Raw genomic sequence first — 15398 nt, 5'->3', positions numbered from 1 at the left:
CCAGTCCCAGGTAGTATGCAAATACGATGCCACGTGACGTCAGGCAAAGTGGGGGCGGGGCCGGGGCCGAGGCTGGGTGTAAGATGGAATAAAGCAGTAGTGAAATCATCGTGGGGAGCTGAGAGGAGTGTCAAACTTTCAGCAATTGAGTCCCGGTAAGTATGAAGAAAGCACTAACTTCAAAAAGCATTACATTTGGTTTAACCTAAAAACATTAGTTTTAAATCCTCATAGGATCCCAATGTTGCTTGCAAGCTCTAAAGTAAGTTTCTACAAATTAATGAAAAGTTTGCATAACATTTGCATGCGATTTACATTATATCCGTAACTTAATAGCTACTGTGCCTCATGTGGCACCACATTTGTCTTTCTTCACATATCCAAGTCCTTACTTGGTGTTGGTCCAACCTAAAAACGCAGCTGCTCGCTTGTAAATTAAACAGACTGAAAAGGAGCAGAGTTGTCCATTCCAAGACTGTTCAGCAGAGTGGAAGGAACAAAGTAACTGAGAAAGTAGAGCAAATCTACACAGTGACTCCATAACCAAATCCTGGTCTTCCCAGCTCAATGCTCTCTGACCTACAAGTCAAAATGAACCCGAATGGGCCACAAAGAGAATGCACGCCGTTGTGAAAATCACATGCTATAATATATACATGCGACGTTTGAGGGGGAAAAAGCACTTAATTACTGCTTAAAATTATTCTCTTCAAAAGAAAAAAGTTATTACTCTTGGTATTCATTAACCATTTTGTTCTCTTATGTAGAAAAAGTGAAAGGCAATCAATCCTAGATTGTCTGTGATAAGGGACCATCTAAATAATTAGATAATTCCCTCCAGATTTATATTTAGCCATGATATCTATTTTTGATCTTGCTACAGATTTATCTTTCTATTTCTGTTTTTTCCCAGTTTAATGTTAAAATGAAAGTATTCCCTGAAGCCATACTAACTATTAATAACCAGAAAAAAGGAGGTAATCTGGAAGCATGCTGCAAGGCAATGAGAGGTCATTTTTGGGATTAAATATTGAAAGCAGATAATACCCAAAGTGGAAATTCAAGAGTTGGATGAATATTAAAAATCAGCCTATGTACAGAAAACAAATTGAGGATATGGAACACCCTAAAGAAAAATTTTCTTTGCAAAGAGTATATTCTTGCAGATTTGTAGAATGTACTTTAAGATGATATTTGAAATCTTTTTTACTGACAGGGAGATGTTGTACTCCTTTTCTATGAAGTGGACAACTTTACCAAAGGCAGATAGGAATGAACAAAAATTGATGAACTGATAAAAATTTAGTCCTAATAAATAATTTTTAAAAATCTTACAATTTATAACATTCCAATTAGTTCAAAGTCTTCATATATGTTTTTTTAATCCCCATGAAAATCTAGAAAAAGGAAACCATGATTTTTATTATGGTGCAGGTAGAGAAACTGAGGTCCAAAAAGGTGACTCTTTTTGATTCTTGACTCAGATTTCTATCAGATCTTAATGGACTACACTGCCTCATTGTGGCACACTTCATTAATAAAATCAGTAATAGTAGCAACTAACATTCACAGAATTTCTTTCTCCATGACAGGTATATCCTAAGCACCATCCATACATTGCCTCATTTAATTCTCATGAGCATACCTGTGAGATGGGTATTATCTCCTCTTCATGGAGGCTTCAGAAAGAAGCAAGATTGCTTACTGCCCAAGGTTACTCAGGCAGCCTGACTCCAGAGATGAACTCCTAATCTGTTATTATAAAACTTTCTTATAAACAAAGAAGGATTACTATTTACATTTTACATAAAGAGTCTCCAAAGATACAGTTTGGCTGAGATGTTAAAATTAACGCTTGTCTCGTACTTCATAGCTTTCACATACACCATCTCATTTAATTTTCACAAGTGCATAATAGGTAGACTATTATATGTACAATAGGTAGAAAATGAAAATATCATTGTCCCTATTTTACAGAAGGCTAAGTCTCAGAGGCTTAGATGACTTGCCTAAGATTGTCCACTTTGTAAATGGCAGACCCAGGACAAACATCTAGGTCTTTTGATTTCAGATTCAAGTATTTTCTCAACACACACTAAACTTCTAGACAGTTAACTTGCCTGATAGCCAAAGTGTGGGCCAGTTGGCCTCTTAAAATCTGTTCTTACCTGACAACTTTGTCCATCTTAGGACACAACATGTAAATTCTTAGGCAGTCTTAGAAGATGATGTGTGATTTTCACTGGTTGAGCCATATGGTGTGTATTACAGGTAAAAGCCCGGAGTGAGGAATCTTGAAAAACTTTGGACAAATGACTTTCTTGCTCTGTGCCAGAATCAGCTGTGCTTTATCAACCTGATAGAGTTGTTCTAAAGAGAAAATGGCATATTATTGGGCAGTGGCATTCTTCCCTTAGAGAGAAGAGGGCAGTCTCAAGGATATGGAGTTTAAATTTTATTTTAAAGCCAAAGTACCAAGAATAGAGGGCCTAGACAGTGGAAGAAGAGTTGATAGAGGTGGCACAGCTGAAGAACTGGATCTTCTGAATCCAGAGAGTCGTGTTCCTTCTTGATAAGCTGGCTAAAGACACTAAGGTGGCCCAGCTGGAGGAATGCGAAGGCAGGCATGCAGAGGAGATCCCTGTCCTCTCCTTACCCCAGGTATCATGCCCAAGCAGCTGTCTCTCATTCCCTTCTCTATCACTGGTTGCTTCTCCTGGCATGGACATGATGGGAGGATAAAGACTCATCTGAAGATCAACTCCTGTCTGTTTCCTCTAATTAAAGAAGCCAGGGCTTACGACTTCCCTGGTGGTCCAGTGGCTAAGACTCCATGCTCCCAATGCAGGGGGCCTGGGTTCAATCCCTGGCCAGGGAACTCGATCCTATATGCTGCAACTAAAGAACCTGCATGCCGCAACCAAGACCCGACATAGCCAAATTAAAAACAAAAACAAAAACATTTTTTTAAAAAAGAAGAAGCCAGGGTTTGGGGGAGACTGCGTGCTGCCAAGGGGAGATGTATTGCCTTAAAAGCATCTTCTAGCTTCAAGAAAACCTTTGTCATTGTCCCTCTGTCATCTTTATCAACATGATTGTCACCAATTAATTTGCTTGTCACAAATTTATTGAAATGACCACTATGTGCCAGACACAGAGCTAGGCACTATGGAATGACAATAATATTCAGAGACATACTTCTTATTCTGAAGTTCATAACCCAGCGGCCTGGAAGCCTGGAAGCCGAAGTGGTCTAGAGGCTGTTCTGATTGAGACATGTTCTGGGTGCTGCTTTCAGGGAGGTCAGAGGCAGGCACTCAAAAACATCAAAAGTGGAGGATTACATACACCAAGTATATCAATAAATTGTTTTTCATCTATGGGAGAATTATTTTCCTCAGAAGGTTCCAACAGCAAATGCTCAGCCCCTTGATCCTAGCCTGCTCTTGGGATGTCCACAGCTGCCACAAATAAATGAGGACTCGAATTATTTTTCCTACAGGTGTGGGGTCAGAGGTATAGTCCTTCCCCAAGCAGTCCCTATAAGGCCTGGGGTCTTAAAAGCTGCAGATGTCTGAAGGGCTACCAAGGATGAAAGGCTTTGGAGATTTCTAGAAGATCAGAGGATCTATAGGATCCACTGGCTACTGAATTAAGAGAAAGTTGGGTTGTCATAGTCAAGAGAAGCTTTGCAGTTCTGAAGGTGCTGTTTGGCCCTACTTCTGGGGCACCTTGATCCTTCACTCTGTACATTTATGCCACAATTACCAACAAGAATGGAAATTCCAAATCACCATTTTATTCTCCAGAATCTGATACTCAGGAGCAATTATTCAGCAAAGATTAGCAAAGTCTTGATATTCCTTGGTACCTGGGACTATCTCTGAACTTCCTGGTAAATGTATAAATACTTACATCTTTGGTCCCTGGGTTCCAAAATAATAAAGGCAAAAAATAAAATGACGCAGAAACGCAGTGTCTTTTTCTGACCTACCTCCTTCCCTCAGCCTCTGTCTGAAATGTCAGGCCTGGTTCCTCAGGGAACGAGATCCTGAGGAAATGGGGTCAGAGCTGAAGGAGCAGAGCAGCCTTAGAGGTATTGAGAAGGAGTGTTGAGGGAATGAATGAGGTTATGGGAACAGAGTAGGGAGGGGGGCTAGCCCTCAACATCTCTCCCACTCTGGGGGCCTCCCTTTCCCTGCATCCCTGCCCTAACTCCCAAGATAACTGTGGCCTGGATTTTGACCTTCGGTACTCTGTCTGACACACTTTGTCCCTTGCTGCAGCCCACCACTTTCTGTCTTCCGGTGAGTTATCTCACTTGTTCATTCTCCATCTCTCAGACTGGGTAATGTTCACTCCTTAACTCTTCTTTTCCTCTCAGTGGGAATCAACTTTTCTTGCTAAACTTCAACCTTTTAAAACTGAAGTTTCCTCATCCTTCACAATAAAGGATTTGTTACATGTTTAAAAAAAAAAAAAGTCAAAGTGTTAGTCACTCATTCTTGTCCAACTCTTTGTCATCCCCATGGACAGTCCAGGGTCCTCTGGAACTCTCCAGGCAAAGGATACTGGATTGGGTAGCCGTGCCCTTCTCCAGGGGATCTTCCTGACCCATAGGTAAAGGGTAAATGTGACATCAAAATGGGTAAATGAGACATCAAAATTTTGGTATACAGGACCTAGTGGCACTCCATGAAAAACACAAAGAACCATTAGAGACTGGGTATGATCGGTCTAGTCCCTTCATTTTACAAATGGAGAAGTGGGCGTCAGGACAAGGGAAGGACTGGGTAGAGGTCAGTTGGCAAATAAGAGGCAGGACAGAAGACCAGGGCTCCTGCATCCTGGTCACTGTTGCCTCAAAACATAAATAACTTCCAAAAGAATTTATAGAGAATGCTGCTGCTAAGTCACTTCAGTCGTGTCCGATTCTGTGTGACCCCATAGACGGCAGCTCACGAGTCTCCCCCATCCCGGGGATTCTCCAGGCAAGAAAACTGGAGTGGGTTGCCATTTCCTTCTCCAATGCATGAAAGTGAAAAGTGAAAGGGAAGTCACTCAGTCGTGTCCAACTCTTCGTGACTCCATGGACTGCAGCCTACCAGGCTCCTCCGCCCATGGGATTTTCCAGGCAAGAGTACTGGAGTGGGGTGCCATCACCTTCTCCATTTATAGATAATGCTATTCAGCAATAAAAGGGAATAAATTACTGATATATTCTACAATGTGGATGGACCTTAAAAACAATAAGTAAAAGGAGCCAGATACAAAAGACCACATATTATATGATTCCATTTATGTGAACTATCTAGAAAAGGCAAATTTATAGAGAAAGCAGATCAGAGGTTGCCTCCAGCTGAGAGTAGAAGCAGGGATTATCTGCAAACAGGAACAGTGGAACTTTTTGGGGTGATAGAAATGATCTAAAACTGGAATATGCTGATAGTTGCACAACTCTATAAACTTTAAAAAATCATAGAATTATACATGTATAATAAGTGAATTTTATGGTATATAATTTATGCCTCAATCAAGCTGCTTTTAAAAAAAGATTTAGATATGTTTATGGATGAGAGATCTCTGATGTGTGTCAGACCCTGCTAATCTTTTAAGGGAACATTTCATGAAAAAGATATACCTACCCCTATGATATCCATATGCCAGCAAATCTGGAAAACTCAGCAGTAGCCACAGGACTGGAAAAGATTAGTTTTCATTCCAATCCCAAAGAAAGGCAATGCCAAAGAATGCTCAAACTACCGCACAATTGCACTCATCTCATGTGCTAGTAAAGTAATGCTCAAAATTCTCCAAGCCAGGCTTCAGCAATACGTGAACTGTGAACTTCCAGATGTTCAAGCTGGTTTTAGAAAAGGCAGAGGAACCAGAGATCAAATTGCCCACATCCACTGGATCATTGAAAAAGCAAGAGAGTTCCACAAAAACATCTATTTCTTCTTTATTGACTATTCCAAAAGCTTTGACTGTGTGGATCACAATAAACTGTGGAAAATTCTGAAACAGATGGGAATACCAGACCACCTGACCTGCCTTTTGAGAAACCTATATGCAGGTCAGGAAGCAACAGTTAGAAATGGACATGGAACAACAGTCTGGTTCCAAATAGGAAAAGGAGTACGTCAAGGCTGTATATTGTCACCCTGCTTATTTAACTTATATGCAGAGTACATCATGAGAAATGCTGGGCTGGAAGAAGCACAAGCTGGAGTCAAGATTGCCAGGAGAAATATCAATAACCTCAGATATGCAGATGACACCACCCTCATGGCAGAAAGTGTAGAGGACAAAAAAGCTTCTTGATGAAAGTGAAAGAGGAGAGTGAAAACGTTGGCTTAAAGCTCAACATTCAGAAAACAAAGATCATGGTATCTGGTCCCATTACTTCATGGGAAATAGATGGGGAAACAGTGGAAACAGGGTCAGACTTTATTTTGGGGGCTCCAAAATCACTGCAGATGGTGACTGCAACCATGAAATTAAAAGACGCTTACTCCTTGGAAGGAAAGTTATGACCAACCTAGACAGCATATTCAAAAGCAGAGATACTACTTTGCCAACAAAGGTCCATCTAGTCAAGGCTATGGTTTTTCCAATGGTCACATATGGATGTGAGAGTTGGACTGTGAAGAAAGCTGGGCGCCGAAGAATTGATGCTTTTGAACTGTGGTGTTGGAGAAGACTCTTGAGAGTCCCTTGGACTGCAAGGAGATCCAACCAGTCCATCCTAAAGGAGACCAGTCCTGGGTGTTCATTGGAAGGACTGATGCTGAGGCTGAAATTCAAAAACTCTGGCCACCTCATGCAAAGAGTTGACTCATTGTAAAAGACCCTGATGCTGGGAGGGATTGGGGGCAGGAGGAGAAGGGGACGACAGAGGATGAGATGGCTGGATGGCATCACCGACTCGGCACATGAGTTTGGGTGAACTCCAGGAGTTGGTGATGGACAGGGAGGCCTGGCGTGCTGTGGTTCATGGGGTCACAAAGAGTCAGACACGACTGAATGACTGAACTGAACTGATGATATCCATAAAAGGTCACTGTGAGACACAAAAGGTTTGGTTCTTTGACTTATGAAATACCCAGGTTAGCATTCTTCCTAAGTGTCCTCCTCACTAAAATATGTAAGTTTCTCGAGGAGAACAGACATGTCTTGGTCCTCAGTCTAATGACTACACCTAGCACTATGACCAGCATGCAGATACTGCTTCACAAAAAGCAAATTAAAATAAACTTCAGTTCTGCAGTGTCATGTGATTATGGGTACCTTGAGGGACCATCTTCTTTCTAGAGCAGCACCTTGGTGGGAACAGTTTGCATCCCCCACACATGACTCTCCAAGGTCCTTTAGAGATCAGTCTCTGGAGAGGAAATGCTGGTTGTGTATATCCCTAGAAGACTGTGTATAAACCAAAAGGCCTATTCATTTCAAACCACCTTAGACTTTTCTCTTCCCCACCATTGTTCCCATTTACCTTATCCAGGTCAGCCTCAAAAATACAATGATCCCTGGGCAAATAAGCTACAATACTCTAAACATTCTTCATCTAATTTCACATTTAATCCTCTTCCTTACCCTCACACCATGTACCAAATGAAGAATCGAGTACCATAAAATCCAGTTCAAAGATACTATAAATCTAACAGGAGAGACAAGTGATGTGAAAGTTGAGCTGTAGTTTGATTTCCTTCAGACCTAGGACATAGGCTCAGAAATTATTTTCAGAGCCAAGAATATTATCTAAAGGGCTTTTGTAATAGATAACTGTAAAATATCACCACAGATGTGTCCATAGTTTTATCTTCTGTGCTTTGGAGATGATATTCCCCCTCAGTTCAGTTCAGTCGCTCAGTCATGTCTGACTCTTTGCAACCTCATGGACTGCAGCAGACCAAGCTTCCCTGTCATAACTGTCTTCATCATCAACTTCAACTTCCAATCAGACCTCACTTCCTGCAAGCATTCCTCAGCTAATCCTGTGAGACAGTAATGATGCCTCCAGGATTTAGGTGTTTGGCCCATTATTTTGTGCTAGCTTATGAGTAGCTTCATAATTCCTCTTCTGTCATTTTATATGTTTGTCCTTTCTCGCCAATTTTTAATTAATTAACTTATTTACTTTTGGTCGTGCTGGATCTTTGTTGTTTCGCACAAGCTTTAGTTGCTCTGGGTTGCAGCGAGCTGGGGCTCCTTTTCATTGTGGAGCATGCACCTCACTGTGGTGGCTTTTCATTGTGGAGCCCAGGCTAAAGGCCTGCGGGCTTCAGTAGTAGCAGCATGTGGGCTTGGTAGTTGCGGCTAGAAGTCCCTAGAGCCCAGGCTAGCTGTGGCACATGGGCTTAGCTGCCCCAAGGCATGTGGAATCTTCCCCCACCAGGAATCGAACCCATATCCCTTACACTGGCAAGCGGATTCTTATCCACTGAGCCACCAAGGAAGTCCCCTTTCTCCCCAGTTCCAAGCAAAGGAACACATTTGCTGTTATTTCTTGTCAGTTACTAGGGCATGCCACTGCATCTGGCAATGTTGCGGCAAAGTTGATTGTTTAAGTATTCGTTTTTCCAACTGTTTATGATCACTCCTGAAGGTTGATGCTAAAAGTCCTTCAGACTAAAAGCAGGGAAGGGTTCAGGTTCTGTGAAGTCTAAGGCTTATACTACTTGAGGTTTCCTCAAGTTAAATAGTAAAATAATTATAGAATTAGGGATAAGGACTTGGAAGGGTTCTGTGCAAGTGAGGGGCTCTGACTCTTGAGTTTCATTAGCTTCATGGTAAATCTGTTTCTTACTGAAAAATGAAGTTATATCTCATCCAACTCTTAAGCCCTGATTGATTAGGTGCCTGTTCCTGGCTTTTCCTGTGGGTATCCTGTACACAGCAGATCTTTTCCACAAGATGCTCCTCACTCAATAAAATGGCCTTAGCAGCCAAGTCTCTCTATCTAGTGAAAAAGCCCCAAAAGACTGTACTGACACTCCCCACACTTAGTAACTTGGTATCACTTAGAATAATGCTTCTTTCAGAACAGGTGATTTCTTGCTGTGCATGGTGGAAGGGGAGGTCCTTGTACCCAATTCTTCCTGGAAGACCCTGATGGCTATAAGCTCAAGGGGTGGTGTTGTGCAGCAGAAGGCCCTGGAATGTTCCAGTACATTCCACCAGTGGCCTCTGTAACCCCTGCTTCCATTCAACTTAGGCAAAGGCTTGGTAATCTACAAAATAGTGTGTATTTAGCTTGGTCTTGCTTCTTCCATGACAGTCTGATAGCATCACACAAGTTGGTACCTTCCCTGGAAGTCCCACCCAGAAGCTCCATCCAATTCTCTGATCTACTGGTGTTTGCCTAGAATGCCAAGCCAGGGTTTAGATCTCAACCCTGTCAATTTTTTGGCTATATACACCAAATTTTGATTTTTTCCCCAAATAGGTTAGAAATCCTGGAATCTCTGAATCAGTGGTGAGTCTGTGTTCCTCAGAATGCCCATGAAGCTTGTGCCACATGAGGAGACACTAACATCAAGGCCCCAGGAAGAAAGCAATATACTCAGGATGCTATAGGCCGTGTGCCCTGGCCAAAAGGCATAGAAGAATACCACTTCTACTTACTGGGAGTGTCCTATAGGCTAAGTAATTTGCCCATGTAATATTATTTAACTCTTAGTCACAATTATTATATCCTATAAGTAGACATAACTATCCCCAGTTCACAGGTAGAAAACTGAGGCTCAGAAAGGTTAAGAAATGTATTGAAGTTTATGCAGCTAGAGAAGACAGGTCCATCCGCTTTCAAAGACTATGTCTATAACCACTACGGAGGGGATCAAAGGACTAAGTCAGAGGGATGCAGACCCAGAGGTCCAATCCTTATCCAGAAACTGAAGGTCAGAGTTAGGAAGACAGTCCAGATGGTCATGGTATAATCCACTTCCCTGCCTCCCTGTCACTTCGCTGGGTCCTAAACTCCCTAGAACTCTGACTTTGTTTATATTGCAGAGAAGCAATGCTCAGAAATTATGGAGGTGAATCTGGCATGTTCCAGCTGTTCTTGGTGAGGGAGTTGGAACATTTTTTGGAACTTCTTGACAAAAGCATGTCTCTCGTTCAGTGGACTAAACGCACTTCCTTTCTCCAAGTTTTTCCTACCTTAGAGAAAGAGAGAGAGATGGGGAAGCTGGGGGATTTCCATTAAGGAGAAACCAGAGACGATCAAAGGAGGAGGAGAGTGGTGCTGCCCTTTAAGAAAGCCTGCCAGAGCTCTGGAACTGGGACTCTTAAGAAACTTCTGTAATGTGCCAAGTAAAGTGAGAAAGCTCTTCGTGGGGTCAAAAGAGAAGCTACAAGAGGAGGCCCCACGGAAGACTTGGCAGAAGAGAGTGGGAAGGAGGTAAGAATCTATCCAGGACCAAAAGTGTGTTTTAATTCTGAACCCACCAAAACCAAAAAAGAAAAGGACTCATGCCCTGACTCCCTACTTCTGGGGTGGGGCAGCCAAATAAGGGGAACTCTTGCTGGACTTCGCTCTCCATTTTGACAGAAAACACTGGCTGCACTGCCTGCCCAGCCTGCCAGAGCACTGCTGGAAAGAGCCACTAACCGCTGCGTTTGGTTGATAAATGATGGGCACCCCTGCCTGCTGCCCAATCTTCTTTTCTCCTTGCTTAGTTTGCAGCCTTTTGCCTGCTGGGGAGCCCCAGAGTAGGGGTGGGGAGAGAAGGGTCCTCTAGACAATATTAATACTCAGTGATTTATAGACTGCTGTAAGGGGAGGGGGGAAGTCAGAGGCGACAAGCCCCTGGGACTAGTTTCCATGACACATCAGCATACCACTGACAAGAGTCAAATTATTTTTGTGATGCCTACGCCTTCAGGCTCATCTTTGAAAGACACAGCCCTTACCCTGCTGGTACCAGGTAGGATGAGACCAGCAGAGCTGGCTGGAACAAGGCTAATGAACATACAACCAAGTCCTCAGCCTTTACTTTAAGCCCCACACTGCTGGGAGAGGGAAGAAATAAGTGAGATCGAGTAGCTCAATAGCTGTTTTTGGAGGATTTATTTTTTTAATGTGCAAGAATTCTTTTGAACCCTCCATGGCTCTAAGAAAAACTGTTTGAAATGTCCCCACTTAAGGGCCCTGAGGTTAAGTGCCAGGGATGGAAGGCTAAATGCCAGGGATGCTGCTTGCAAGGATTCTTGGGACCGGGGCTAATGGCCTCCCTGCTGTGGGCTCAGGAATACCAGCCCCAGGCTCTGGTTGCCCTGAGAGATGCAGCCATTTTTACTTCTGTTTGAAGGGCACCACCTTCTGGGTTTTTCCCTTCTTTGGTGAAAACCAGAGTAGAATATGCCCATGGAACCAACGGGGCATGTGCCCAAGAGTCTGGAGGGCACTGGAGATAACAGTGTGAGGCAGGGTGAGATCAATGCTTTATATAGCTTAGAGTTTGGTCCCTGCTGGTGGAGAGACGATGCATTTTGTGAGAGTGCATAGCAATTGCCCTTCATAAGGATGATCTCAAAAGGTCAAGGGATGGGCCTTGAATAGCCCTAATGTCCCTGAAACAGTCTATTGTATAGCTATTGTCCATACATGTAAAGGAGCCCTTCTTGACCCTATTCATACTTTTCTGGCTCTGAGATTTCCCAAGTGAAAAACTGTACTCGACTTTATCCCCAGTCCCACCTCTACCTCTTTTAAGCTTCAACAAAATAGTTCAATATACATTTCTTGAGCTCCTACTATGTGCCAATCATGCTAGGTGCTGGGGATATAGAGATAAATAACACACAGTCTCTTCTCTGGGGAGTCCATAGTCTAGTTTTCAAAAAATTTTCCTTTGCACTGATTTTGGGGATTTAGTAAATAAAACTGTACTTATCTCCTTTATAGTTTCACATGGATGGATCAGAGCCTTTGCCTCACAAGGTAACTTCCACTTTCCTCTTGACCAATTTAAAAGTTTCTTTGGACTCTGATATGTCTTAGGAATTGAGTGACTATAATTAGATACTATATAGACACATCTACAAATGTTATATGCATGCGGGTACAAGAGTAATTTTCTGTTTTCTAACTTCCTTCATTTATTATTATTACTGCCATTTTTTCATACATCCGATAGTTACTAGGTGCCTGTTAAGTACTATGTACCTTCCTAGGTGCTGAGAATGCAGTGGTAAATAAAATGGACACTGCTTTAATGAAACCTTTAGGGTATGCATTGGGAGGACAGAAGGCAAAGAATCTAGATTAAACAGACATACAAATAGATATATAATTATAAACTGAGACAACTGGTATGAAGACAAATGCAGGGTACTGTAACAGTGTAGAAATGAGGGCTTTGGTCTAGTCTAGAAGCTTTGGGAAATAGTTCCCTGAGGAAATGACATTTGACTTTAGATCTGAAGGATTAGTAGAAAGAGGTGAAGAAGAGAATGAGGGAAGAAATTTCAAGTCAGAGTAAAGGGTATGTGCAAAGGTCCTGAGGTGGAAGGAACCAGGGCAGGAGGGTCAATGAGGTTAAAACACAGAGAATGAGGTTGTATGGGATGGGCTGGAGAATTAACCAGAGGGCAGATAATGCAGGGAAGGTCATGATGGTTGGACTAGGCCTTTTTGAAGCCCTCTCTTTCCTTCTAGGCCTATCTTTGGAGAATGTAGTCAGGCCAGGTAAGAATTTCAGTTTTATCCTACAGAAGATTATGGAACCAAAGTCTTTATAGAATAGCTCATTTCCCTGGATTATTAATGCTACTTAGATTTGTCTTGAAGGAGAACAGTAATGACAGTCTGAACTATTAGGAACTTTCCCAGTTTCCTGGCAGGGTGTGGCTATATGTCTGGCTGGCCCTCTGAAGGCCCAAAGCTGAAGAACCAGCCCCAGCCTGGCAATCCTCAGGCAAGGGATGGCCCCTGTCAGTGAGGACAGAGGGGCAAGGGTGGAGGGTGGGTGGAGCGCTTTGCTTGAGGTATCTACTCCACAGTGACATTTGGAAGAGCCCCAAGACTATGGCTCTTGTTCCCTGATAAGTCTATCATATGCACACCCCCATTGAAATGGTCTTGCCACCCTTCCTACAGCAGCTGAATGCCCCACCCCATCTGGGGAAGGCCTCTGGATAAGAACTCTGACTCTGCCCAGAACCTGAGGTCTTGGCCTTCTGAGTTCAGGCTTTAGTACTGTCTGGAGCCATATGTATACATATTTCTGATAGTTTTCCAGAGTTATTAATGGAAGCCATGGGAGAATAGGGTCAAGATGATTGGACTGGGCCTTTCTGAAGCCCTCTCTTTCCTTCTAAGCCTATCTTTGGAGAATATGCTCTGGTGTAGTGACATCTGTCGGCAAGGCTAGGCAGGAAAGAAAATGACCAGATGCCCACTCATCTCCAGGTAATTTCCAGACTAGTAAGAAAATCATCCTTCACCCCTGAGATTGGGTTGGATCAGTAACCTCAGTTGGTTACAGCAAGACTAAGTAGTCCAAGGTTGTGAGTCTGGACCATGTATGTGCTGACTTACCTTAAATAGAGAAATTATTTTCCTAGTTGTAGCTTGCATCCCTCACCCTGGCAGTTGATTCACATCTGGGGACAATTAGTCACAAGGGAGATTGACTAAGCATGTGTAAGTGACTCAGAGAAACCCATTCCTAGCCCCTATTCTGGGGAAAACATCTCCCAACAAATGAAATGACCCTCAGTTTACAAATGGTAGAATGCAGGATCATTTTGCATCCTCCTGAAGTTGACTGGTTTGTGAATTTTTTTTTCTTCTAGGACTCAATTTCTCCTAGGTAATCAGGAAGATAGTGTCTATAAGCCATCTTCAAAGTTTCTGTAGTGGGCAAGAGTGACTTCAGCTTTTCAAGTTGCTCCTCAGTTCTTGCTGAGGAAAGACATAACCTGCTTCCTCGCTGCTTTTAACCATGTCATCTATACATTCTGTTCATAATCTCATTCTCTTTCTCAATAGCACGCATACTTGACAAAGACTTTACCACTAGAGGTAATAGAGAAGCCAGAGAGAGAGTGAGGAGAAACTACCAGAGAAATCATTATGAAGCAAATGTTCTCCTTTCTCCATAGCATGGACTCCATAGCTGAATGTGGCTCAGACAAAGCATCTGTCTCTCCGTCTTTCAATCAAACTTAAAAAGAAAATCATCAGGCCCTCAGTGGAGAAATGAGTAATGCACAGGATTTCATGGAAGAGGAAACAGGACTAGTAAATAAACGCATGGAAGACTGAGGTCCATCCTAACTAGAAATAAAATGAAAAGCACATTTGAGGTGCAGTTTTCTTTTTTTTTTTTAACTAAACTTGCAAGATTTTATTAAGTGGTAACACTCAGTTCTGGGAACATCTTAAAATTGGTATCCTCCCACAAGGATGGTGACACTTTAAATTTGGACAAGTCTTTGGGGGAAAAAAAATCAAGCAATGTAGAAGAGGTAGAAATAAAAACAGGAGAGCTACAGATGCATGCAGACACTCACTGCATCATTATCTGACTTAAAAGAACCTCAATAATCCCAAACAGAGCACGTTACGTCACAGTGCACATTACATTATACAGCAATTACAATTATAATTACGAGGACTACAGAGAAACAAGGAGATATTAAGAATCTAAAAAATATGGAATTTCATGCAAGCAATGAGTGCATCTATGCAAAATGTGCACATATAATAAAATGTACGCATGTGGAGAAAAATTGGAAGGCAATACGCAAACAATAAAAATAGCTCTATAGCAACAGTGAGATTAAGGATGTCTTATTTTTTCAAACACTTATTTAGTGTTATTATACTGGATTAATAACTTTTGAAAAGGTGGAGAGGGTTGGTGCAGGTGTATGTCATACTCCCCCAGCCCCTACTATTATGCACTGGTTCTAAATCAACAGCTCTAGGAGGAAAAGACCTGTCTGTTTATTCACAGAGTACACTCAGCTCCTACCCAATGCATAGCACTTGTCAGATGCTTGATGAATATTAGTTGAATGAATAAATGAAAATAACTTCAGTCTAAAACATCTCAACCCATGATCACTGAATACATTCCATCCTGGGAATAAAAAAGAATTTGGTTTTGCTGGAATTAAAAAAAAAGAAAAAAATGAAGGCCCATCCATAATGGCAATTCCCTGGTTTTCTTGATAAATAAATTTGGGCATAGAGAAACAGGGAGAGACAGTCTGTTAAAGCAAACCCAATTACCACCCAGGAACATATGTTGCCCTGAGGCCTCTGCTGCTATAACAACATTGTGTAACTATAACTACAGCCCTGGAGGGCTTTGCCCCTGTCAAATAAGGGAAAAGATGTCTTCATTGTATGAGGGCTTTGTGCTTAGATTGGCTTCCCT

The 15398-nt window shown here is 42.2% G+C and overlaps 1 long non-coding RNA gene across 3 annotated transcripts; it reads left to right on the top strand.

The window, feature by feature from the left end:
• The first annotated feature begins 62 nt into the window (after positions 1–62).
• LOC138415073 (uncharacterized) lies at positions 63–14789 on the top strand. Of its 3 annotated transcripts, none has more exons than XR_011247081.1 (4): positions 63–155; positions 10158–10408; positions 11915–11950; positions 14116–14789. It is a non-coding gene; the product is annotated as an uncharacterized lncRNA (long non-coding RNA). The 3 variants fall into 3 exon arrangements; XR_011247082.1 differs by having other exon boundaries at positions 14003–14789; XR_011247083.1 differs by having other exon boundaries at positions 13807–14789.
• Positions 14790–15398: the final 609 nt, after the last annotated feature.

This window comes from Ovis canadensis, chromosome 11 (genome assembly GCF_042477335.2).
Source record: "Ovis canadensis isolate MfBH-ARS-UI-01 breed Bighorn chromosome 11, ARS-UI_OviCan_v2, whole genome shotgun sequence".
Lineage (NCBI taxonomy): Eukaryota > Metazoa > Chordata > Mammalia > Artiodactyla > Bovidae > Ovis > Ovis canadensis.
Note: the sequence above shows the minus strand (reverse complement) of the source record. Positions and strands in the feature narration are given on the sequence as shown.